Source organism: Hyla sarda, unplaced genomic scaffold (assembly GCF_029499605.1).
Source record: "Hyla sarda isolate aHylSar1 unplaced genomic scaffold, aHylSar1.hap1 scaffold_148, whole genome shotgun sequence".
NCBI lineage: Eukaryota > Metazoa > Chordata > Amphibia > Anura > Hylidae > Hyla > Hyla sarda.
This window is the reverse complement of record NW_026608112.1, coordinates 94,770-119,913: the sequence shown is the minus strand read 5'-3', so window position 1 is coordinate 119,913 and position 25,144 is coordinate 94,770. Positions and strand designations below refer to the sequence as shown.

At 45.1% G+C, this 25,144-nt stretch overlaps 7 non-coding genes across 7 annotated transcripts; all 7 read left to right on the top strand.

Annotated features, from left to right (window-relative positions):
* Positions 1-1,495: 1,495 nt before the first annotated feature.
* On the top strand, positions 1,496-1,686 carry LOC130308538 (U2 spliceosomal RNA). Its single transcript, XR_008857493.1, has one exon. It is a non-coding gene; the product is annotated as a U2 spliceosomal RNA (small nuclear RNA).
* A 2,091-nt stretch (positions 1,687-3,777) lies between these two features.
* Positions 3,778-3,968, top strand: LOC130308537 (U2 spliceosomal RNA). The gene has a single exon (XR_008857492.1). It is a non-coding gene; the product is annotated as a U2 spliceosomal RNA (small nuclear RNA).
* A 2,098-nt stretch (positions 3,969-6,066) lies between these two features.
* On the top strand, positions 6,067-6,257 carry LOC130308536 (U2 spliceosomal RNA). The gene has a single exon (XR_008857491.1). It is a non-coding gene; the product is annotated as a U2 spliceosomal RNA (small nuclear RNA).
* A 2,095-nt stretch (positions 6,258-8,352) lies between these two features.
* On the top strand, positions 8,353-8,543 carry LOC130308535 (U2 spliceosomal RNA). Its single transcript, XR_008857489.1, has one exon. It is a non-coding gene; the product is annotated as a U2 spliceosomal RNA (small nuclear RNA).
* A 2,082-nt stretch (positions 8,544-10,625) lies between these two features.
* Positions 10,626-10,816, top strand: LOC130308534 (U2 spliceosomal RNA). The gene has a single exon (XR_008857488.1). It is a non-coding gene; the product is annotated as a U2 spliceosomal RNA (small nuclear RNA).
* A 2,110-nt stretch (positions 10,817-12,926) lies between these two features.
* Positions 12,927-13,117, top strand: LOC130308533 (U2 spliceosomal RNA). Its single transcript, XR_008857487.1, has one exon. It is a non-coding gene; the product is annotated as a U2 spliceosomal RNA (small nuclear RNA).
* A 2,110-nt stretch (positions 13,118-15,227) lies between these two features.
* LOC130308532 (U2 spliceosomal RNA) lies at positions 15,228-15,418 on the top strand. The gene has a single exon (XR_008857486.1). It is a non-coding gene; the product is annotated as a U2 spliceosomal RNA (small nuclear RNA).
* The last annotated feature ends 9,726 nt before the right edge of the window (positions 15,419-25,144 follow it).

Genomic DNA, 25,144 nt, shown 5'->3' with positions numbered 1-25,144 from the left:
TCCCGCATCAATATAGACCAAAGTACAGAGGGTTAGGCTATGCTATTGTGCACCTACCTGATGCATCAGAAGGTGCGAGGCCCTTGCTAAATTCTGTGCACAGACTTTGAGATCTATACTTTAGACTGTATCTAAACCTGCTCCAACATGGACTGACATTCTGGCCTACTTTCAGCCGATGCGACTTGTCTGTCGCTGAACAGTCGCTTTTTATGTATTCAGCACCTATGTATAATGTTGTAAAAATGCTCTAGAAGCTAAAGTCGCAGAAATGTCACACATATTTGGCCTGCAACTTTCTGTGCGACAAATTCAGACAGGAAAAATCAGTATAAATCCTTAGAAAATCATCCCCCAGTGTCTCCATCTGCTGGCGGTATTGAATAAGCATTGCTGCACTGATGGGGTATGCATTAGACGAAAAAAAAGAAGAAAAAGAAGAATAATACGCCCAGAAAAGAGGCGAAAAGGAGAAAAACGTAAAAAAACGTGAAAAAAAAGTAAGAGGAAGAGAAGGGAAAAAAAGGTGGAAATGGGTTTAAAAGTGATTTCGGCGGAGAAATATATATATATATATATATATATATATATATATATATATATATATATATATATATATATATGCGCACACACACACATATATATAAACGTATTCTCCGTTGAGATATTGCAGCCGCTGCTGTGTCCAGGCCCAGGAGCCTTAGCACTGTGCTGTGATGTCACTCAATACCACTGACATCACTAGGTGTAAACAACATCTCTCCTTTGCTGTGTATGTGACTATGGAGCTGTTTGGTGATGTCGTCTATTATGGCCTTCATAGAAGCAACAGGAGATTGTTGCATCCATCTAGAACCCTCAGAACTACAGTGCTATGATGTCACTCACTTCCACAGGCCTTGCAGAGTGTAAACAACAACAACCCAGCTTTGTTGTGTATGTAACCATAGGGATTTGTGATGTCACCTAGAACCTTCACAGCAGCGACAGCTTTATGAGGAGCATCAGCACTGCTCTGCCTGAGCAGAACCATCACCGCCATAGGTTGTCAAATAACCCGGGTTTAACCCACACAGGTAAGTCCAATGGGGTGCAGGCATGTCCTCTATGCTTACAGCTTCCCGTGGGTGTTGGTTTGATACCGTTTGGGGACAGCCAAGGAGGCATCTGCAGGCAACAAAGGTAGGTGTGTGCTTGTGTGTGTGTTTCCTATGCAGATCCTAAGCCCAGTGTCACATGCAAGTAGGAGGAGTAAGAAGGGTTCCTGGCAAATCCGGGTTATGGATTGCATTTAAAAAGGCCCCGTGGGAGTGCAATGGGCCCCTGTCTTGCTGCTTAGCAATAATGGTATGGGTTTAGGTTCTGCTGTGTGTACTGGTGGTTGACTGCCCCCCAGCCCAGAGTGTGCATGGAAAATTGTCTGGCAGCCTCCCTGACAGCAAGCAGTGATAGTGCCCATGAAGGGCACCTTGTTGGGCCCGCCCCTTTCACGGTTATCGCTTCTCGGCCTTTTGGCTAAGATCAAGTGTAGTATCTGTTCTTATCAGTTTAATATCTGATACGTCCCCTATCTGGGGACCATATATTAAATGGATTTTTGAGAACGGGGGCCGATTTCGAAGCTTGCTTCCGTCGCCCTATGCATTGACCCGATATGGCAGTATCTTCGGGTACAGTGCACCACCCCCTTACAGGGTTAAAAAGAAAGATTCCTACTTTCATTGCTACCTGCTTGCTGGCTAGCCAGCTAGCCAGCCCTGTGGGCCTTGCTGCTGCTGCAGCCAAAAAACAAAAGGTGGTGCTGCTGCTGCTTCTGCTGCTTCTGCTTCTGCTTGTGTCTGGCCGCTGTTGGAGCGTCCAGGCACAGGACTTCTGCTGCTGCTGACTAAATGGCCTCCTTAATTGGATCATTTGAGTAGCCAGCACACCTGTGCAGGTAGGGCATGACATGATAGGCAGCTGCCTTGATAGCGGGTGGGTGCTGAATGTTCCTAATTGACAAAATAAGATTAATGCTTATGAAGAAATATAAAATCTCATCCCTTCCCCAATATCGCGCCACACCCCTACCCCTTAATTCCCTGGTTGAACTTGATGGACATATGTCTTTTTTCGACCGTACTAACTATGTAACTATGTAACATAACATGGGGGGGGGGGGGGGGTCTCCTGGCTGTTCACACAGGTGTGTCATTGCTGTACATTGACCATGCATTGCTTCTGTGGTATTGCAAAGGCAAAGACAAATGCTTCCAGCCATCCATTGCACTAATGGATTGGTCATCAGCTGGCTGTCTATGTCCCGCATCAATATAGACCAAAGTACAGAGGGTTAGGCTATGCTATTGTGCACCTACCTGATGCATCAGAAGGTGCGAGGCCCTTGCTAAATTCTGTGCACAGACTTTGAGATCTATACTTTAGACTGTATCTAAACCTGCTCCAACATGGACTGACATTCTGGCCTACTTTCAGCCGATGCGACTTGTCTGTCGCTGAACAGTCGCTTTTTATGTATTCAGCACCTATGTATAATGTTGTAAAAATGCTCTAGAAGCTAAAGTCGCAGAAATGTCACACATATTTGGCCTGCAACTTTCTGTGCGACAAATTCAGACAGGAAAAATCAGTATAAATCCTTAGAAAATTATCCCCCAGTGTCTCCATCTGCTGGCGGTATTGAATAAGCATTGCTGCACTGATGGGGTATGCATTAGACGAAAAAAAAGAAGAAAAAGAAGAATAATACGCCCAGAAAAGAGGCGAAAAGGAGAAAAACGTAAAAAAACGTGAAAAAAAAGTAAGAGGAAGAGAAGGGAAAAAAAGGTGGAAATGGGTTTAAAAGTGATTTCGGCGGAGAAATATATATATATATATATATATATATATATATATATATATACGCGCACACACACACATATATATATAAACGTATTCTCCGTTGAGATATTGCAGCCGCTGCTGTGTCCAGGCCCAGGAGCCTTAGCACTGTGCTGTGATGTCACTCAATACCACTGACATCACTAGGTGTAAACAACATCTGTCCTTTGCTGTGTATGTGACTATGGAGCTGTTTGGTGATGTCGTCTATTATGTTCTTCATAGAAGCAACAGGAGATTGTTGCATCCATCTAGAACCCTCAGAACTACAGTGCTATGATGTCACTCACTTCCACAGGCCTTGCAGAGTGTAAACAACAACAACCCAGCTTTGTTGTGTATGTAACCATAGGGATTTGTGATGTCACCTAGAACCTTCACAGCAGCGACAGCTTTATGAGGAGCATCAGCACTGCTCTGCCTGAGCAGAACCATCACCGCCATAGGTTGTCAAATAACCCGGGTTTAACCCACACAGGTAAGTCCAATGGGGTGCAGGCATGTCCTCTATGCTTACAGCTTCCCGTGGGTGTTGGTTTGATACCGTTTGGGGACAGCCAAGGAGGCATCTGCAGGCAACAAAGGTAGGTGTGTGCTTGTGTGTGTGTTTCCTATGCAGATCCTAAGCCCAGTGTCACATGCAAGTAGGAGGAGTAAGAAGGGTTCCTGGCAAATCCGGGTTATGGATTGCATTTAAAAAGGCCCCGTGGGAGTGCAATGGGCCCCTGTCTTGCTGCTTAGCAATAATGGTATGGGTTTAGGTTCTGCTGTGTGTACTGGTGGTTGACTGCCCCCCAGCCCAGAGTGTGCATGGAAAATTGTCTGGCAGCCTCCCTGACAGCAAGCAGTGATAGTGCCCATGAAGGGCACCTTGTTGGGCCCGCCCCTTTCACGGTTATCGCTTCTCGGCCTTTTGGCTAAGATCAAGTGTAGTATCTGTTCTTATCAGTTTAATATCTGATACGTCCCCTATCTGGGGACCATATATTAAATGGATTTTTGAGAACGGGGGCCGATTTCGAAGCTTGCTTCCGTCGCCCTATGCATTGACCCGATATGGCAGTATCTTCGGGTACAGTGCACCACCCCCTTACAGGGTTAAAAAGAAAGATTCCTACTTTCATTGCTACCTGCTTGCTGGCTAGCCAGCTAGCCAGCCCTGTGGGCCTTGCTGCTGCTGCAGCCAAAAAACAAAAGGTGGTGCTGCTGCTGCTTCTGCTGCTTCTGCTTCTGCTTGTGTCTGGCCGCTGTTGGAGCGTCCAGGCACAGGACTTCTGCTGCTGCTGACTAAATGGCCTCCTTAATTGGATCATTTGAGTAGCCAGCACACCTGTGCAGGTAGGGCATGACATGATAGGCAGCTGCCTTGATAGCGGGTGGGTGCTGAATGTTCCTAATTGACAAAATAAGATTAATGCTTATGAAGAAATATAAAATCTCATCCCTTCCCCAATATCGCGCCACACCCCTACCCCTTAATTCCCTGGTTGAACTTGATGGACATATGTCTTTTTTCGACCGTACTAACTATGTAACTATGTAACATAACATGGGGGGGGGGGGGGTCTCCTGGCTGTTCACACAGGTGTGTCATTGCTGTACATTGACCATGCATTGCTTCTGTGGTATTGCAAAGGCAAAGACAAATGCTTCCAGCCATCCATTGCACTAATGGATTGGTCATCAGCTGGCTGTCTATGTCCCGCATCAATATAGACCAAAGTACAGAGGGTTAGGCTATGCTCTTGTGCACCTACCTGATGCATCAGAAGGTGCGAGGCCCTTGCTAAATTCTGTGCACAGACTTTGAGATCTATACTTTAGACTGTATCTAAACCTGCTCCAACATGGACTGACATTCTGGCCTACTTTCAGCCGATGCGACTTGTCTGTCGCTGAACAGTCGCTTTTTATGTATTCAGCACCTATGTATAATGTTGTAAAAATGCTCTAGAAGCTAAAGTCGCAGAAATGTCACACATATTTGGCCTGCAACTTTCTGTGCGACAAATTCAGACAGGAAAAATCAGTATAAATCCTTAGAAAATTATCCCCCAGTGTCTCCATCTGCTGGCGGTATTGAATAAGCATTGCTGCACTGATGGGGTATGCATTAGACGAAAAAAAAAGAAGAAAAAGAAGAATAATACGCCCAGAAAAGAGGCAAAAAGGAGAAAAACGTAAAAAAACGTGAAAAAAAAGTAAGAGGAAGAGAAGGGAAAAAAAGGTGGAAATGGGTTTAAAAGTGATTTCGGCGGAGAAATATATATATATATATATATATATATATATATATATATATATATATATATACGCGCACACACACACATATATATAAACGTATTCTCCGTTGAGATATTGCAGCCGCTGCTGTGTCCAGGCCCAGGAGCCTTAGCACTGTGCTGTGATGTCACTCAATACCACTGACATCACTAGGTGTAAACAACATCTCTCCTTTGCTGTGTATGTGACTATGGAGCTGTTTGGTGATGTCGTCTATTATGGCCTTCATAGAAGCAACAGGAGATTGTTGCATCCATCTAGAACCCTCAGAACTACAGTGCTATGATGTCACTCACTTCCACAGGCCTTGCAGAGTGTAAACAACAACAACCCAGCTTTGTTGTGTATGTAACCATAGGGATTTGTGATGTCACCTAGAACCTTCACAGCAGCGACAGCTTTATGAGGAGCATCAGCACTGCTCTGCCTGAGCAGAACCATCACCGCCATAGGTTGTCAAATAACCCGGGTTTAACCCACACAGGTAAGTCCAATGGGGTGCAGGCATGTCCTCTATGCTTACAGCTTCCCGTGGGTGTTGGTTTGATACCGTTTGGGGACAGCCAAGGAGGCATCTGCAGGCAACAAAGGTAGGTGTGTGCTTGTGTGTGTGTTTCCTATGCAGATCCTAAGCCCAGTGTCACATGCAAGTAGGAGGAGTAAGAAGGGTTCCTGGCAAATCCGGGTTATGGATTGCATTTAAAAAGGCCCCGTGGGAGTGCAATGGGCCCCTGTCTTGCTGCTTAGCAATAATGGTATGGGTTTAGGTTCTGCTGTGTGTACTGGTGGTTGACTGCCCCCCAGCCCAGAGTGTGCATGGAAAATTGTCTGGCAGCCTCCCTGACAGCAAGCAGTGATAGTGCCCATGAAGGGCACCTTGTTGGGCCCGCCCCTTTCACGGTTATCGCTTCTCGGCCTTTTGGCTAAGATCAAGTGTAGTATCTGTTCTTATCAGTTTAATATCTGATACGTCCCCTATCTGGGGACCATATATTAAATGGATTTTTGAGAACGGGGGCCGATTTCGAAGCTTGCTTCCGTCGCCCTATGCATTGACCCGATATGGCAGTATCTTCGGGTACAGTGCACCACCCCCTTACAGGGTTAAAAAGAAAGATTCCTACTTTCATTGCTACCTGCTTGCTGGCTAGCCAGCTAGCCAGCCCTGTGGGCCTTGCTGCTGCTGCAGCCAAAAAACAAAAGGTGGTGCTGCTGCTGCTTCTGCTGCTTCTGCTTCTGCTTGTGTCTGGCCGCTGTTGGAGCGTCCAGGCACAGGACTTCTGCTGCTGCTGACTAAATGGCCTCCTTAATTGGATCATTTGAGTAGCCAGCACACCTGTGCAGGTAGGGCATGACATGATAGGCAGCTGCCTTGATAGCGGGTGGGTGCTGAATGTTCCTAATTGACAAAATAAGATTAATGCTTATGAAGAAATATAAAATCTCATCCCTTCCCCAATATCGCGCCACACCCCTACCCCTTAATTCCCTGGTTGAACTTGATGGACATATGTCTTTTTTCGACCGTACTAACTATGTAACTATGTAACATAACATGGGGGGGGGGGGGGTCTCCTGGCTGTTCACACAGGTGTGTCATTGCTGTACATTGACCATGCATTGCTTCTGTGGTATTGCAAAGGCAAAGACAAATGCTTCCAGCCATCCATTGCACTAATGGATTGGTCATCAGCTGGCTGTCTATGTCCCGCATCAATATAGACCAAAGTACAGAGGGTTAGGCTATGCTATTGTGCACCTACCTGATGCATCAGAAGGTGCGAGGCCCTTGCTAAATTCTGTGCACAGACTTTGAGATCTATACTTTAGACTGTATCTAAACCTGCTCCAACATGGACTGACATTCTGGCCTACTTTCAGCCGATGCGACTTGTCTGTCGCTGAACAGTCGCTTTTTATGTATTCAGCACCTATGTATAATGTTGTAAAAATGCTCTAGAAGCTAAAGTCGCAGAAATGTCACACATATTTGGCCTGCAACTTTCTGTGCGACAAATTCAGACAGGAAAAATCAGTATAAATCCTTAGAAAATTATCCCCCAGTGTCTCCATCTGCTGGCGGTATTGAATAAGCATTGCTGCACTGATGGGGTATGCATTAGACGAAAAAAAAGAAGAAAAAGAAGAATAATACGCCCAGAAAAGAGGCGAAAAGGAGAAAAACGTAAAAAAACTTGAAAAAAAAGTAAGAGGAAGAGAAGGGAAAAAAAGGTGGAAATGGGTTTAAAAGTGATTTCGGCGGAGAAATATATATATATATATATATATATATATATATATATATATATATATATACGCGCACACACACACATATATATAAACGTATTCTCCGTTGAGATATTGCAGCCGCTGCTGTGTCCAGGCCCAGGAGCCTTAGCACTGTGCTGTGATGTCACTCAATACCACTGACATCACTAGGTGTAAACAACATCTCTCCTTTGCTGTGTATGTGACTATGGAGCTGTTTGGTGATGTCGTCTATTATGGCCTTCATAGAAGCAACAGGAGATTGTTGCATCCATCTAGAACCCTCAGAACTACAGTGCTATGATGTCACTCACTTCCACAGGCCTTGCAGAGTGTAAACAACAACAACCCAGCTTTGTTGTGTATGTAACCATAGGGATTTGTGATGTCACCTAGAACCTTCACAGCAGCGACAGCTTTATGAGGAGCATCAGCACTGCTCTGCCTGAGCAGAACCATCACCGCCATAGGTTGTCAAATAACCCGGGTTTAACCCACACAGGTAAGTCCAATGGGGTGCAGGCATGTCCTCTATGCTTACAGCTTCCCGTGGGTGTTGGTTTGATACCGTTTGGGGACAGCCAAGGAGGCATCTGCAGGCAACAAAGGTAGGTGTGTGCTTGTGTGTGTGTTTCCTATGCAGATCCTAAGCCCAGTGTCACATGCAAGTAGGAGGAGTAAGAAGGGTTCCTGGCAAATCCGGGTTATGGATTGCATTTAAAAAGGCCCCGTGGGAGTGCAATGGGCCCCTGTCTTGCTGCTTAGCAATAATGGTATGGGTTTAGGTTCTGCTGTGTGTACTGGTGGTTGACTGCCCCCCAGCCCAGAGTGTGCATGGAAAATTGTCTGGCAGCCTCCCTGACAGCAAGCAGTGATAGTGCCCATGAAGGGCACCTTGTTGGGCCCGCCCCTTTCACGGTTATCGCTTCTCGGCCTTTTGGCTAAGATCAAGTGTAGTATCTGTTCTTATCAGTTTAATATCTGATACGTCCCCTATCTGGGGACCATATATTAAATGGATTTTTGAGAACGGGGGCCGATTTCGAAGCTTGCTTCCGTCGCCCTATGCATTGACCCGATATGGCAGTATCTTCGGGTACAGTGCACCACCCCCTTACAGGGTTAAAAAGAAAGATTCCTACTTTCATTGCTACCTGCTTGCTGGCTAGCCAGCTAGCCAGCCCTGTGGGCCTTGCTGCTGCTGCAGCCAAAAAACAAAAGGTGGTGCTGCTGCTGCTTCTGCTGCTTCTGCTTCTGCTTGTGTCTGGCCGCTGTTGGAGCGTCCAGGCACAGGACTTCTGCTGCTGCTGACTAAATGGCCTCCTTAATTGGATCATTTGAGTAGCCAGCACACCTGTGCAGGTAGGGCATGACATGATAGGCAGCTGCCTTGATAGCGGGTGGGTGCTGAATGTTCCTAATTGACAAAATAAGATTAATGCTTATGAAGAAATATAAAATCTCATCCCTTCCCCAATATCGCGCCACACCCCTACCCCTTAATTCCCTGGTTGAACTTGATGGACATATGTCTTTTTTCGACCGTACTAACTATGTAACTATGTAACATAACATGGGGGGGGGGGGGGGTCTCCTGGCTGTTCACACAGGTGTGTCATTGCTGTACATTGACCATGCATTGCTTCTGTGGTATTGCAAAGGCAAAGACAAATGCTTCCAGCCATCCATTGCACTAATGGATTGGTCATCAGCTGGCTGTCTATGTCCCGCATCAATATAGACCAAAGTACAGAGGGTTAGGCTATGCTATTGTGCACCTACCTGATGCATCAGAAGGTGCGAGGCCCTTGCTAAATTCTGTGCACAGACTTTGAGATCTATACTTTAGACTGTATCTAAACCTGCTCCAACATGGACTGACATTCTGGCCTACTTTCAGCCGATGCGACTTGTCTGTCGCTGAACAGTCGCTTTTTATGTATTCAGCACCTATGTATAATGTTGTAAAAATGCTCTAGAAGCTAAAGTCGCAGAAATGTCACACATATTTGGCCTGCAACTTTCTGTGCGACAAATTCAGACAGGAAAAATCAGTATAAATCCTTAGAAAATTATCCCCCAGTGTCTCCATCTGCTGGCGGTATTGAATAAGCATTGCTGCACTGATGGGGTATGCATTAGACGAAAAAAAAGAAGAAAAAGAAGAATAATACGCCCAGAAAAGAGGCGAAAAGGAGAAAAACGTAAAAAAACGTGAAAAAAAAGTAAGAGGAAGAGAAGGGAAAAAAAGGTGGAAATGGGTTTAAAAGTGATTTCGGCGGAGAAATATATATATATATATATATATATATATATATATACGCGCACACACACACATATATATAAACGTATTCTCCGTTGAGATATTGCAGCCGCTGCTGTGTCCAGGCCCAGGAGCCTTAGCACTGTGCTGTGATGTCACTCAATACCACTGACATCACTAGGTGTAAACAACATCTCTCCTTTGCTGTGTATGTGACTATGGAGCTGTTTGGTGATGTCGTCTATTATGGCCTTCATAGAAGCAACAGGAGATTGTTGCATCCATCTAGAACCCTCAGAACTACAGTGCTATGATGTCACTCACTTCCACAGGCCTTGCAGAGTGTAAACAACAACAACCCAGCTTTGTTGTGTATGTAACCATAGGGATTTGTGATGTCACCTAGAACCTTCACAGCAGCGACAGCTTTATGAGGAGCATCAGCACTGCTCTGCCTGAGCAGAACCATCACCGCCATAGGTTGTCAAATAACCCGGGTTTAACCCACACAGGTAAGTCCAATGGGGTGCAGGCATGTCCTCTATGCTTACAGCTTCCCGTGGGTGTTGGTTTGATACCGTTTGGGGACAGCCAAGGAGGCATCTGCAGGCAACAAAGGTAGGTGTGTGCTTGTGTGTGTGTTTCCTATGCAGATCCTAAGCCCAGTGTCACATGCAAGTAGGAGGAGTAAGAAGGGTTCCTGGCAAATCCGGGTTATGGATTGCATTTAAAAAGGCCCCGTGGGAGTGCAATGGGCCCCTGTCTTGCTGCTTAGCAATAATGGTATGGGTTTAGGTTCTGCTGTGTGTACTGGTGGTTGACTGCCCCCCAGCCCAGAGTGTGCATGGAAAATTGTCTGGCAGCCTCCCTGACAGCAAGCAGTGATAGTGCCCATGAAGGGCACCTTGTTGGGCCCGCCCCTTTCACGGTTATCGCTTCTCGGCCTTTTGGCTAAGATCAAGTGTAGTATCTGTTCTTATCAGTTTAATATCTGATACGTCCCCTATCTGGGGACCATATATTAAATGGATTTTTGAGAACGGGGGCCGATTTCGAAGCTTGCTTCCGTCGCCCTATGCATTGACCCGATATGGCAGTATCTTCGGGTACAGTGCACCACCCCCTTACAGGGTTAAAAAGAAAGATTCCTACTTTCATTGCTACCTGCTTGCTGGCTAGCCAGCTAGCCAGCCCTGTGGGCCTTGCTGCTGCTGCAGCCAAAAAACAAAAGGTGGTGCTGCTGCTGCTGCTTCTGCTGCTTCTGCTTCTGCTTGTGTCTGGCCGCTGTTGGAGCGTCCAGGCACAGGACTTCTGCTGCTGCTGACTAAATGGCCTCCTTAATTGGATCATTTGAGTAGCCAGCACACCTGTGCAGGTAGGGCATGACATGATAGGCAGCTGCCTTGATAGCGGGTGGGTGCTGAATGTTCCTAATTGACAAAATAAGATTAATGCTTATGAAGAAATATAAAATCTCATCCCTTCCCCAATATCGCGCCACACCCCTACCCCTTAATTCCCTGGTTGAACTTGATGGACATATGTCTTTTTTCGACCGTACTAACTATGTAACTATGTAACATAACATGGGGGGGGGGGGGGTCTCCTGGCTGTTCACACAGGTGTGTCATTGCTGTACATTGACCATGCATTGCTTCTGTGGTATTGCAAAGGCAAAGACAAATGCTTCCAGCCATCCATTGCACTAATGGATTGGTCATCAGCTGGCTGTCTATGTCCCGCATCAATATAGACCAAAGTACAGAGGGTTAGGCTATGCTATTGTGCACCTACCTGATGCATCAGAAGGTGCGAGGCCCTTGCTAAATTCTGTGCACAGACTTTGAGATCTATACTTTAGACTGTATCTAAACCTGCTCCAACATGGACTGACATTCTGGCCTACTTTCAGCCGATGCGACTTGTCTGTCGCTGAACAGTCGCTTTTTATGTATTCAGCACCTATGTATAATGTTGTAAAAATGCTCTAGAAGCTAAAGTCGCAGAAATGTCACACATATTTGGCCTGCAACTTTCTGTGCGACAAATTCAGACAGGAAAAATCAGTATAAATCCTTAGAAAATTATCCCCCAGTGTCTCCATCTGCTGGCGGTATTGAATAAGCATTGCTGCACTAATGGGGTATGCATTAGACGAAAAAAAAGAAGAAAAAGAAGAATAATACGCCCAGAAAAGAGGCGAAAAGGAGAAAAACGTAAAAAAACGTGAAAAAAAAGTAAGAGGAAGAGAAGGGAAAAAAAGGTGGAAATGGGTTTAAAAGTGATTTCGGCGGAGAAATATATATATATATATATATATATATATATATATATATATATACATATATATATATATATACGCGCACACACACACATATATATAAACGTATTCTCCGTTGAGATATTGCAGCCGCTGCTGTGTCCAGGCCCAGGAGCCTTAGCACTGTGCTGTGATGTCACTCAATACCACTGACATCACTAGGTGTAAACAACATCTCTCCTTTGCTGTGTATGTGACTATGGAGCTGTTTGGTGATGTCGTCTATTATGGCCTTCATAGAAGCAACAGGAGATTGTTGCATCCATCTAGAACCCTCAGAACTACAGTGCTATGATGTCACTCACTTCCACAGGCCTTGCAGAGTGTAAACAACAACAACCCAGCTTTGTTGTGTATGTAACCATAGGGATTTGTGATGTCACCTAGAACCTTCACAGCAGCGACAGCTTTATGAGGAGCATCAGCACTGCTCTGCCTGAGCAGAACCATCACCGCCATAGGTTGTCAAATAACCCGGGTTTAACCCACACAGGTAAGTCCAATGGGGTGCAGGCATGTCCTCTATGCTTACAGCTTCCCGTGGGTGTTGGTTTGATACCGTTTGGGGACAGCCAAGGAGGCATCTGCAGGCAACAAAGGTAGGTGTGTGCTTGTGTGTGTGTTTCCTATGCAGATCCTAAGCCCAGTGTCACATGCAAGTAGGAGGAGTAAGAAGGGTTCCTGGCAAATCCGGGTTATGGATTGCATTTAAAAAGGCCCCGTGGGAGTGCAATGGGCCCCTGTCTTGCTGCTTAGCAATAATGGTATGGGTTTAGGTTCTGCTGTGTGTACTGGTGGTTGACTGCCCCCCAGCCCAGAGTGTGCATGGAAAATTGTCTGGCAGCCTCCCTGACAGCAAGCAGTGATAGTGCCCATGAAGGGCACCTTGTTGGGCCCGCCCCTTTCACGGTTATCGCTTCTCGGCCTTTTGGCTAAGATCAAGTGTAGTATCTGTTCTTATCAGTTTAATATCTGATACGTCCCCTATCTGGGGACCATATATTAAATGGATTTTTGAGAACGGGGGCCGATTTCGAAGCTTGCTTCCGTCGCCCTATGCATTGACCCGATATGGCAGTATCTTCGGGTACAGTGCACCACCCCCTTACAGGGTTAAAAAGAAAGATTCCTACTTTCATTGCTACCTGCTTGCTGGCTAGCCAGCCCTGTGGGCCTTGCTGCTGCTGCAGCCAAAAAACAAAAGGTGGTGCTGCTGCTGCTGCTTCTGCTGCTTCTGCTTCTGCTTGTGTCTGGCCGCTGTTGGAGCGTCCAGGCACAGGACTTCTGCTGCTGCTGACTAAATGGCCTCCTTAATTGGATCATTTGAGTAGCCAGCACACCTGTGCAGGTAGGGCATGACATGATAGGCAGCTGCCTTGATAGCGGGTGGGTGCTGAATGTTCCTAATTGACAAAATAAGATTAATGCTTATGAAGAAATATAAAATCTCATCCCTTCCCCAATATCGCGCCACACCCCTACCCCTTAATTCCCTGGTTGAACTTGATGGACATATGTCTTTTTTCGACCGTACTAACTATGTAACTATGTAACATAACATGGGGGGGGGGGGGGGGGGTCTCCTGGCTGTTCACACAGGTGTGTCATTGCTGTACATTGACCATGCATTGCTTCTGTGGTATTGCAAAGGCAAAGACAAATGCTTCCAGCCATCCATTGCACTAATGGATTGGTCATCAGCTGGCTGTCTATGTCCCGCATCAATATAGACCAAAGTACAGAGGGTTAGGCTATGCTATTGTGCACCTACCTGATGCATCAGAAGGTGCGAGGCCCTTGCTAAATTCTGTGCACAGACTTTGAGATCTATACTTTAGACTGTATCTAAACCTGCTCCAACATGGACTGACATTCTGGCCTACTTTCAGCCGATGTGACTTGTCTGTCGCTGAACAGTCGCTTTTTATGTATTCAGCACCTATGTATAATGTTGTAAAAATGCTCTAGAAGCTAAAGTCGCAGAAATGTCACACATATTTGGCCTGCAACTTTCTGTGCGACAAATTCAGACAGGAAAAATCAGTATAAATCCTTAGAAAATTATCCCCCAGTGTCTCCATCTGCTGGCGGTATTGAATAAGCATTGCTGCACTAATGGGGTATGCATTAGACGAAAAAAAAGAAGAAAAAGAAGAATAATACGCCCAGAAAAGAGGCGAAAAGGAGAAAAACGTAAAAAAACGTGAAAAAAAAGTAAGAGGAAGAGAAGGGAAAAAAAGGTGGAAATGGGTTTAAAAGTGATTTCGGCGGAGAAATATATATATATATATATATATATATATATATATATATATATATACATATATATATATATATATACGCGCACACACACACATATATATAAACGTATTCTCCGTTGAGATATTGCAGCCGCTGCTGTGTCCAGGCCCAGGAGCCTTAGCACTGTGCTGTGATGTCACTCAATACCACTGACATCACTAGGTGTAAACAACATCTCTCCTTTGCTGTGTATGTGACTATGGAGCTGTTTGGTGATGTTGTCTATTATGGCCTTCATAGAAGCAACAGGAGATTGTTGCATCCATCTAGAACCCTCAGAACTACAGTGCTATGATGTCACTCACTTCCACAGGCCTTGCAGAGTGTAAACAACAACAACCCAGCTTTGTTGTGTATGTAACCATAGGGATTTGTGATGTCACCTAGAACCTTCACAGCAGCGACAGCTTTATGAGGAGCATCAGCACTGCTCTGCCTGAGCAGAACCATCACCGCCATAGGTTGTCAAATAACCCGGGTTTAACCCACACAGGTAAGTCCAATGGGGTGCAGGCATGTCCTCTATGCTTACAGCTTCCCGTGGGTGTTGGTTTGATACCGTTTGGGGACAGCCAAGGAGGCATCTGCAGGCAACAAAGGTAGGTGTGTGCTTGTGTGTGTGTTTCCTATGCAGATCCTAAGCCCAGTGTCACATGCAAGTAGGAGGAGTAAGAAGGGTTCCTGGCAAATCCGGGTTATGGATTGCATTTAAAAAGGCCCCGTGGGAGTGCAATGGGCCCCTGTCTTGCTGCTTAGCAATAATGGTATGGGTTTAGGTTCTGCTGTGTGTACTGGTGGTTGACTGCCCCCCAGCCCAGAGTGTGCATGGAAAATTGTCTGGCAGCCTCCCTGACAGCAAGCAGTGATAGTGCCCATGAAGGGCACCTTGTTGGGCCCGCCCCTTTCACGGTTATCGCTTCTCGGCCTTTTGGCTAAGATCAAGTGTAGTATCTGTTCTTATCAGTTTAATATCTGATACGTCCCCTATCTGGGGACCATATATTAAATGGATTTTTGAGAACGGGGGCCGATTTCGAAGCTTGCTTCCGTCGCCCTATGCATTGACCCGATATGGCAGTATCTTCGGGTACAGTGCACCACCCCCTTACAGGGTTAAAAAGAAAGATTCCTACTTTCATTGCTACCTGCTTGCTGGCTAGCCAGCTAGCCAGCCCTGTGGGCCTTGCTGCTGCTGCAGCCAAAAAACAAAAGGTGGTGCTGCTGCTGCTTCTGCTGCTTCTGCTTCTGCTTGTGTCTGGCCGCTGTTGGAGCGTCCAGGCACAGGACTTCTGCTGCTGCTGACTAAATGGCCTCCTTAATTGGATCATTTGAGTAGCCAGCACACCTGTGCAGGTAGGGCATGACATGATAGGCAGCTGCCTTGATAGCGGGTGGGTGCTGAATGTTCCTAATTGACAAAATAAGATTAATGCTTATGAAGAAATATAAAATCTCATCCCTTCCCTAATATCGCGCCACACCCCTACCCCTTAATTCCCTGGTTGAACTTGATGGACATATGTCTTTTTTCGACCGTACTAACTATGTAACTATGTAACATAACATGGGGGGGGGGGGGGGGGGTCTCCTGGCTGTTCACACAGGTGTGTCATTGCTGTACATTGACCATGCATTGCTTCTGTGGTATTGCAAAGGCAAAGACAAATGCTTCCAGCCATCCATTGCACTAATGGATTGGTCATCAGCTGGCTGTCTATGTCCCGCATCAATATAGACCAAAGTACAGAGGGTTAGGCTATGCTATTGTGCACCTACCTGATGCATCAGAAGGTGCGAGGCCCTTGCTAAATTCTGTGCACAGACTTTGAGATCTATACTTTAGACTGTATCTAAACCTGCTCCAACATGGACTGACATTCTGGCCTACTTTCAGCCGATGCGACTTGTCTGTCGCTGAACAGTCGCTTTTTATGTATTCAGCACCTATGTATAATGTTGTAAAAATGCTCTAGAAGCTAAAGTCGCAGAAATGTCACACATATTTGGCCTGCAACTTTCTGTGCGACAAATTCAGACAGGAAAAATCAGTATAAATCCTTAGAAAATTATCCCCCAGTGTCTCCATCTGCTGGCGGTATTGAATAAGCATTGCTGCACTGATGGGGTATGCATTAGACGAAAAAAAAGAAGAAAAAGAAGAATAATACGCCCAGAAAAGAGGCGAAAAGGAGAAAAACGTAAAAAAACGTGAAAAAAAAGTAAGAGGAAGAGAAGGGAAAAAAAGGTGGAAATGGGTTTAAAAGTGATTTCGGCGGAGAAATATATATATATATATAGTAGAATAAAGTGTCCCGCAGCACTCCAGTAGTGATCAAAATAGGTTTATTACCTCAAGGTAAGATACAACGTTTCGACCGTCACCACGGTCTTTTTCAAGCATAAGCAAGTGACACACTCCTCCCATATTTATATGGGGTACAATATCAAAAGGTGATTGTGTTCAATAAAGAAAAAACATATATTACAGTGGATACTGTGACAATTGTTAAGAAGAAGAACATAATGATACATGAAGAAAATGCATACTTTTGACAAGACAGTGTAATTAGTGCTGTACAGTATATACAATCTGACATATATCGCATCATGTGTAAGTGACAATTAGTGTACAGGTGTGTGGACATTAAAAGGTAATCAGGGTAACATGCCACGAGGTCAAACACTCACCCATCTGTGGTAATGGCGGCCATTCCCTGACGCCGTGTGTGCACACGGCTCTAGGGAATTCCGCAGACCTGCCGGAGTACAGCCAATCGCAAGGGGGCGTCGCGCGTTGCTAAGCAACGACTGTAGCTCGCGGTCCGCGCACACTCACTGTGCTTCCGGATGCCGCGGGCGCCATGACACTTCAGGGAAAGAAGTGTCCTGTTTGGCGCATGCGTATAGATGTGTGCAGTTGTCAATGAAGCTATGTGTAGTGCGGGCAAGATACCCGCACTTGATCTGTCAATACATATATAATATAATCATGTGGATAAATGTATGTAAATGACTACGGAAGATGAGAAATGTGTATTGGTGTGGTGAAAGCAGGAGTGTATGTGGAAAATAATAGGTGTGTGAGTGAGTAACGGGAGATGGATGTGCATGAATGAATGGATCCTAAGTGTATAAGGAAAAGATGGGGAATTGCAAATAAATGAGAAAAAGAAAGACTAAGAATGTAAAAGGTGTACGGGTATGCATATGTAGGTGTGAGGGTGGTGGCAAGGTGTGGCTGTGAAAGCAGGTTGTGTGGAGCAACTGTATGGTATATAGTATATACATAGGAGCATGATTTTGTACATGCACGTATGTATACACATGTATCACTGTATAGCTGTGTTTGTCAGTTGATCTGGCTCACATAAAGGTGTGTATAGAGGAAAAATACAAAAACGTAGATGAGAGCAATTTCATTCTTGGTTGGCTGCACTCGGGTGGTAAGGGTCTAGAACTGGTAGAATGATCAGATAGATGATGGTCAGTGGTGTTTGATCGACGTGTCCCCTGATCATCTGCATAAAAACAAAGCAAGAATAATTAGCATGTTGAAAGAAGAACACGGTATATAATTGATCATTTAGGATTCATATACAGTGAATGATGAGTTGGTATACTGCTCAGTGTGTGTGTCACAATTTATATATACAATCAAGTTCAACTGGCAGGTCAAGTCATCGGGATAATTTGTAGATACCTGTGGTTACAGTGAAGTCTACGTTAAGTCCATGGGGGCGTAATGTGCCCAACTCATGGATCCAACGTAGTTCGCACCTTTTGAGTATGCTAACTCGGTCGCCGCCTTTTTTAGATATGGGAACATGATCTAGCAAGGTAAATCTGAGGTCATTTTCATGATGTCCAAATTCCGTAAAGTGTTTAGCTACGGGTAGGTCCAGGCGCTTCTTACGGATTGAGTACCTGTGTTGGTTGAACCTCGTTCGGAACTCCAATGTGGTTTCGCCTACATATAGCAGTTGGCAAGGGCATGTGAGAACATACACCACAAATTCAGATACACAGGTCAGGTACCATCTTATCCTGTATTGTCTGTTCGTGGTAGGATGTTTAAAATGTGGGCCCTTGTCCATGCGGGTGCAGTTAATGCAGTTCCGACATGGGTAGCTGCCTTTATTTTGTACAGTGAGGTATCTTTGTTGGCCCCCTAAACTTGTAGAGACATCTGTTTTCACAAGTTTGTCTCTCAAGTTCGGGGGGCGCCGGTAAGCCATAATGGGGTTGTTTTGGAATTCCTCTACCTGTGGAAAACTGTCTCGGAGAATATGCCAGTGTCGTTTGATAATTCTGGCAATTGTTGTGGATCTGTCACAATATGTTGACACAAAACTAATGCGTTTGTTGGATTGGGCTACTTTTGTCTGGTGCAATAGTGACTGTCGTCTGAGAGTAAGTGTCTCCTGTTTACTCCTCTCAACCAATGATTTGGGATATCCCCTCTGTATGAAATTCTTGGCCATTTTGTCGAGTGCAGGTTCTACCCTTTCGTCAAGGCTAACTATCTGTCGTGCTCTGAGCATCTGGCTTTTGGGTAGGGATCTAACCATGGGGCGAGGATGGTGACTGTTGTAGCGTAGCATGGAGTTGCTATCAGTGGGCTTGGTGTAAAGGTCAGTATGTAGTTTACCATTTTGTGAGATGACTAATGTGTCTAAGAACTGGACTGATTCTGTAGAATGAGTAAGAGTGAATTTTATGTGGTCATTTATGTTGTTGAGGAATGTCAAAAATTCGTGTAGTTGAATGGCCGTGCCTGTCCAGACGAGGAAGATATCATCTATGTATCGCCACCATGCCATTACGTGACTGGCATGGTGGGACACATAGACAGACCCCTCCTCGATCTCTGTCATGACCAAATTGGCGTAGCTGGGCGCCACGTTGGTCCCCATAGCAGTCCCAGCTGTTTGTAGGTAAAATTTGTCATTGAATAGAAAGTAATTGCATTGTAGGACTAGTTCAAGAAGTTGGATAATGAATGAAGTTTGCACAGGAGAAAAATCTGAAGAGATCGTTCTGCGAATGGTCTGAATGCCTAGCTCGTGTGGGATTGAGGTGTATAGACTGGTGACATCTAGGGATGCCAATATACTGTTCTTTGGAAGTGTGACTTGTTCGATTTTTTTGAGGAAGTCCGAGGTGTCTTGGATGTAAGATTTGGCCCTGTGTACATAAGGACGCAGTATTTGGTCCAAAAATACGGATATATGGCTCGTGAGTGAGTCTCTCCCGGAGACAATTGGTCTCCCGGGAGGGTTCACCAAATCTTTATGTACCTTGGGCAGGAAATATATCATGGGTGTTGAAGGACACAGGACAGTCAAAAAATTAAAGAGAGGGCGGTCAATGATCTCCATAGTCAGGGCATCTACCAAAACTATATTAATCTTTCTTTGTATGTCAAATTTAGGGTCTTTGTTCAGTAATGTATATGTAGAGGCATCCCCCAATTGTCTCATAGCCTCAGCAATGTATTTTGAGCGGTCCATGATCACAACCGATCCCCCTTTGTCAGCGGGTTTTATGATCAGGCTGTGATCATGGACCAAATCATTGATTGCTCTCAATTGTTTCTGTGAAATGTTGTGAGCTGCACTAACACTTCCAGAGGTGCGCAGTTTGTCAGTATCATTTTTAACAAGAGTACAAAATGTATCGATGGCAGGTACGTGTACCTGTGGAGAAAAATTACTGGGCACACTAATGTCATAGTTACAGGCACGAAATTGTACATTATTAATATTGGTGTCAACATTAGACGAACTAGAATTGTTCATAAACCACATTTTAAGTTTCAATTTTCTGAAAAACTGAATAAAGTCCAATTCAAGCTGAAACCAATTAGTATGGTTAATAGGACAAAAGTTCAAGCCCCTAGCAAGTAATAAACATTGTGAATCAGATAAAGGGGTAGAAGATATATTTACCACTATTTTTTTGGTGGTTTGGTCTTCAACTGTGTCGTCCTCACGCCCCGGCTTCTGGTTCTTGAGGGATCGTTTCCATTTATGACCTCCCCTTCTGGTGGGTCGCTGGTATGAGTCTGGCGTGCCCCTAAAAAATCCTGGGGGGCAGTAGGTGAACTGGATGCTGGTTCAGTAGGACGAGCGTTCTGGCGTGAGGTCCCCGGTTGGTCCTTCAAACGTCTTGTCCTCCTGGTGTTGGTGGACAAGTCGCCCCAATTGTATATGCGGCCATTTTGGTAGTCTTGCACATCACGGTACCATTTGTGACGTTTGATGTTTTCTTGTTCTGTTTTGAGTTTTGCCAAGAAGGAAGATTGTTTGGAACATAATTTAGTGTAATCATCGCTAGACAGTATTGTTTCCAAGGTAGATTCCAGTGTCTTTACTTTGTCACTTGTAGCAGCAATGTCTCTTTGAAGAAATTCAATGTTCAAAATAATCACGTCGGCAGCGTATTTGTTAGCTATATGTTCAAACTTGGTGCGGAAATCCTTGTCCCCTTTGTATGCGTTGTCCGGTGGGACCACCCGCATACCTCTGGGGATCCGCTGGGACTTGTAGTACTCACTTAATGTAGAGAGGTGAAGTTTTAAAGATAATAGTCTCTTAGTCTCTGTTTCGTATTGCCTCTGGAGATCCAGGGCTGAGGGAGCATGTAGGAAAGAAGCGTCCTCATCCACAGCTCCAATGATCCTGCCGATCTCACTCTCAGTATAAGCAAATACCTGAGGCTCTGGAGAGGCATGTGAAGAAGTTGAGTGTTCCATCCTTGTCCTTTGGAGAGGAGTCCAGATGGATATGGGGTGCAGGCTCCAAGACCCCTTCGATATATCCAGATAGCAAGGAGGAGCAGCACACCAGGAATGCAAAGGTGTAGCGGGTGCAAGCGGGCCCAATCGCAGCCCGGGTCACTGGCAGCAGCAGTGTAGTATAGTAGAATAAAGTGTCCCGCAGCACTCCAGTAGTGATCAAAATAGGTTTATTACCTCAAGGTAAGATACAACGTTTCGACCGTCACCACGGTCTTTTTCAAGCATAAGCAAGTGACACACTCCTCCCATATTTATATGGGGTACAATATCAAAAGGTGATTGTGTTCAATAAAGAAAAAACATATATTACAGTGGATACTGTGACAATTGTTAAGAAAAAGAACATAATGATACATGAAGAAAATGCATACTTTTGACAAGACAGTGTAATTAGTGCTGTACAGTATATACAATCTGACATATATCGCATCATGTGTAAGTGACAATTAGTGTACAGGTGTGTGGACATTAAAAGGTAATCAGGGTAACATGCCACGAGGTCAAACACTCACCCATCTGTGGTAATGGCGGCCATTCCCTGACGCCGTGTGTGCACACGGCTCTAGGGAATTCCGCAGACCTGCCGGAGTACAGCCAATCGCAAGGGGGCGTCGCGCGTTGCTAAGCAACGACTGTAGCTCGCGGTCCGCGCACACTCACTGTGCTTCCGGATGCCGCGGGCGCCATGACACTTCAGGGAAAGAAGTGTCCTGTTTGGCGCATGCGTATAGATGTGTGCAGTTGTCAATGAAGCTATGTGTAGTGCGGGCAAGATACCCGCACTTGATCTGTCAATACATATATAATATAATCATGTGGATAAATGTATGTAAATGACTACGGAAGATGAGAAATGTGTATTGGTGTGGTGAAAGCAGGAGTGTATGTGGAAAATAATAGGTGTGTGAGTGAGTAACGGGAGATGGATGTGCATGAATGAATGGATCCTAAGTGTATAGGAAAAGATGGGGAATTGCAAATAAATGAGAAAAAGAAAGAATAAGAATGTAAAAGGTGTACGGGTATGCATATGTAGGTGTGAGGGTGGTGGCAAGGTGTGGCTGTGAAAGCAGGTTGTGTGGAGCAACTGTATGGTATATAGTATATTACATAGGAGCATGATTTTGTATACATGCACGTATGTATACACATGTATCACTGTATAGCTGTGTTTGTCAGTTGATCTGGCTCACATAAAGGTGTGTATAGAGGAAAAATACAAAAACGTAGATGAGAGCAATTTCATTCTTGGTTGGCTGCACTCGGGTGGTAAGGGTCTAGAACTGGTAGAATGATCAGATAGATGATGGTCAGTGGTGTTTGATCGACGTGTCCCCTGATCATCTGCATAAAAACAAAGCAAGAATAATTAGCATGTTGAAAAGAAGAACACGGTATATAATTGATCATTTAGGATTCATATACAGTGAATGATGAGTTGGTATACTGCTCAGTGTGTGTGTCACAATTTATATATACAATCAAGTTCAACTGGCAGGTCAAGTCATCGGGATAATTTGTAGATACCTGTGGGTTACAGTGAAGTCTACGTTAAGTCCATGGGGGCGTAATGTGCCCAACTCATGGATCCAACGTAGTTCGCACCTTTTGAGTATGCTAACTCGGTCGCCGCCTTTTTTAGATATGGGAACATGATCTAGCAAGGTAAATCTGAGGTCATTTTCATGATGTCCAAATTCCGTAAAGTGTTTAGCTACGGGTAGGTCCAGGCGCTTCTTACGGATTGAGTACCTGTGTTGGTTGAACCTCGTTCGGAACTCCAATGTGGTTTCGCCTACATATAGCAGTTGGCAAGGGCATGTGAGAACATACACCACAAATTCAGATACACAGGTCAGGTACCATCTTATCCTGTATTGTCTGTTCGTGGTAGGATGTTTAAAATGTGGGCCCTTGTCCATGCGGGTGCAGTTAATGCAGTTCCGACATGGGTAGCTGCCTTTATTTTGTACAGTGAGGTATCTTTGTTGGCCCCCTAAACTTGTAGAGACATCTGTTTTCACAAGTTTGTCTCTCAAGTTCGGGGGGCGCCGGTAAGCCATAATGGGGTTGTTTTGGAATTCCTCTACCTGTGGAAAACTGTCTCGGAGAATATGCCAGTGTCGTTTGATAATTCTGGCAATTGTTGTGGATCTGTCACAATATGTTGACACAAAACTAATGCGTTTGTTGGATTGGGCTACTTTTGTCTGGTGCAATAGTGACTGTCGTCTGAGAGTAAGTGTCTCCTGTTTACTCCTCTCAACCAATGATTTGGGATATCCCCTCTGTATGAAATTCTTGGCCATTTTGTCGAGTGCAGGTTCTACCCTTTCGTCAAGGCTAACTATCCGTCGTGCTCTGAGCATCTGGCTTTTGGGTAGGGATCTAACCATGGGGCGAGGATGGTGACTGTTGTAGCGTAGCATGGAGTTGCTATCAGTGGGCTTGGTGTAAAGGTCAGTATGTAGTTTACCATTTTGTGAGATGACTAATGTGTCTAAGAACTGGACTGATTCTGTAGAATGAGTAAGAGTGAATTTTATGTGGTCATTTATGTTGTTGAGGAATGTCAAAAATTCGTGTAGTTGAATGGCCGTGCCACAGAACCTGCACTCGACAAAATGGCCAAGAATTTCATACAGAGGGGATATCCCAAATCATTGGTTGAGAGGAGTAAACAGGAGACACTTACTCTCAGACGACAGTCACTATTGCACCAGACAAAAGTAGCCCAATCCAACAAACGCATTAGTTTTGTGTCAACATATTGTGACAGATCCACAACAATTGCCAGAATTGTCAAACGACACTGGCATATTCTCCGAGACAGTTTTCCACAGGTAGAGGAATTCCAAAACAACCCCATTATGGCTTACCGGCGCCCCCCGAACTTGAGAGACAAACTTGTGAAAACAGATGTCTCTACAAGTTTAGGGGGCCAACAAAGATACCTCACTGTACAAAATAAAGGCAGCTACCCATGTCGGAACTGCATTAACTGCACCCGCATGGACAAGGGCCCACATTTTAAACATCCTACCACGAACAGACAATACAGGATAAGATGGTACCTGACCTGTGTATCTGAATTTGTGGTGTATGTTCTCACATGCCCTTGCCAACTGCTATATGTAGGCGAAACCACATTGGAGTTCCGAACGAGGTTCAACCAACACAGGTACTCAATCCGTAAGAAGCGCCTGGACCTACCCGTAGCTAAACACTTTACGGAATTTGGACATCATGAAAATGACCTCAGATTTACCTTGCTAGATCATGTTCCCATATCTAAAAAAGGCGGCGACCGAGTTAGCATACTCAAAAGGTGCGAACTACGTTGGATCCATGAGTTGGGCACATTACGCCCCCATGGACTTAACGTAGACTTCACTGTAACCACAGGTATCTACAAGGCCCTGTGGGCCTTGCTGCTGCTGCAGCCAAAAAACAAAAGGTGGTGCTGCTGCTGCTTCTGCTTCTGCTTGTGTCTGGCCGCTGTTGGAGCGTCCAGGCACAGGACTTCTGCTGCTGCTGACTAAATGGCCTCCTTAATTGGATCATTTGAGTAGCCAGCACACCTGTGCAGGTAGGGCATGACATGATAGGCAGCTGCCTTGATAGCGGGTGGGTGCTGAATGTTCCTAATTGACAAAATAAGATTAATGCTTATGAAGAAATATAAAATCTCATCCCTTCCCCAATATCGCGCCACACCCCTACCCCTTAATTCCCTGGTTGAACTTGATGGACATATGTCTTTTTTCGACCGTACTAACTATGTAACTATGTAACATAACATGGGGGGGGGGGGTCTCCTGGCTGTTCACACAGGTGTGTCATTGCTGTACATTGACCATGCATTGCTTCTGTGGTATTGCAAAGGCAAAGACAAATGCTTCCAGCCATCCATTGCACTAATGGATTGGTCATCAGCTGGCTGTCTATGTCCCGCATCAATATAGACCAAAGTACAGAGGGTTAGGCTATGCTATTGTGCACCTACCTGATGCATCAGAAGGTGCGAGGC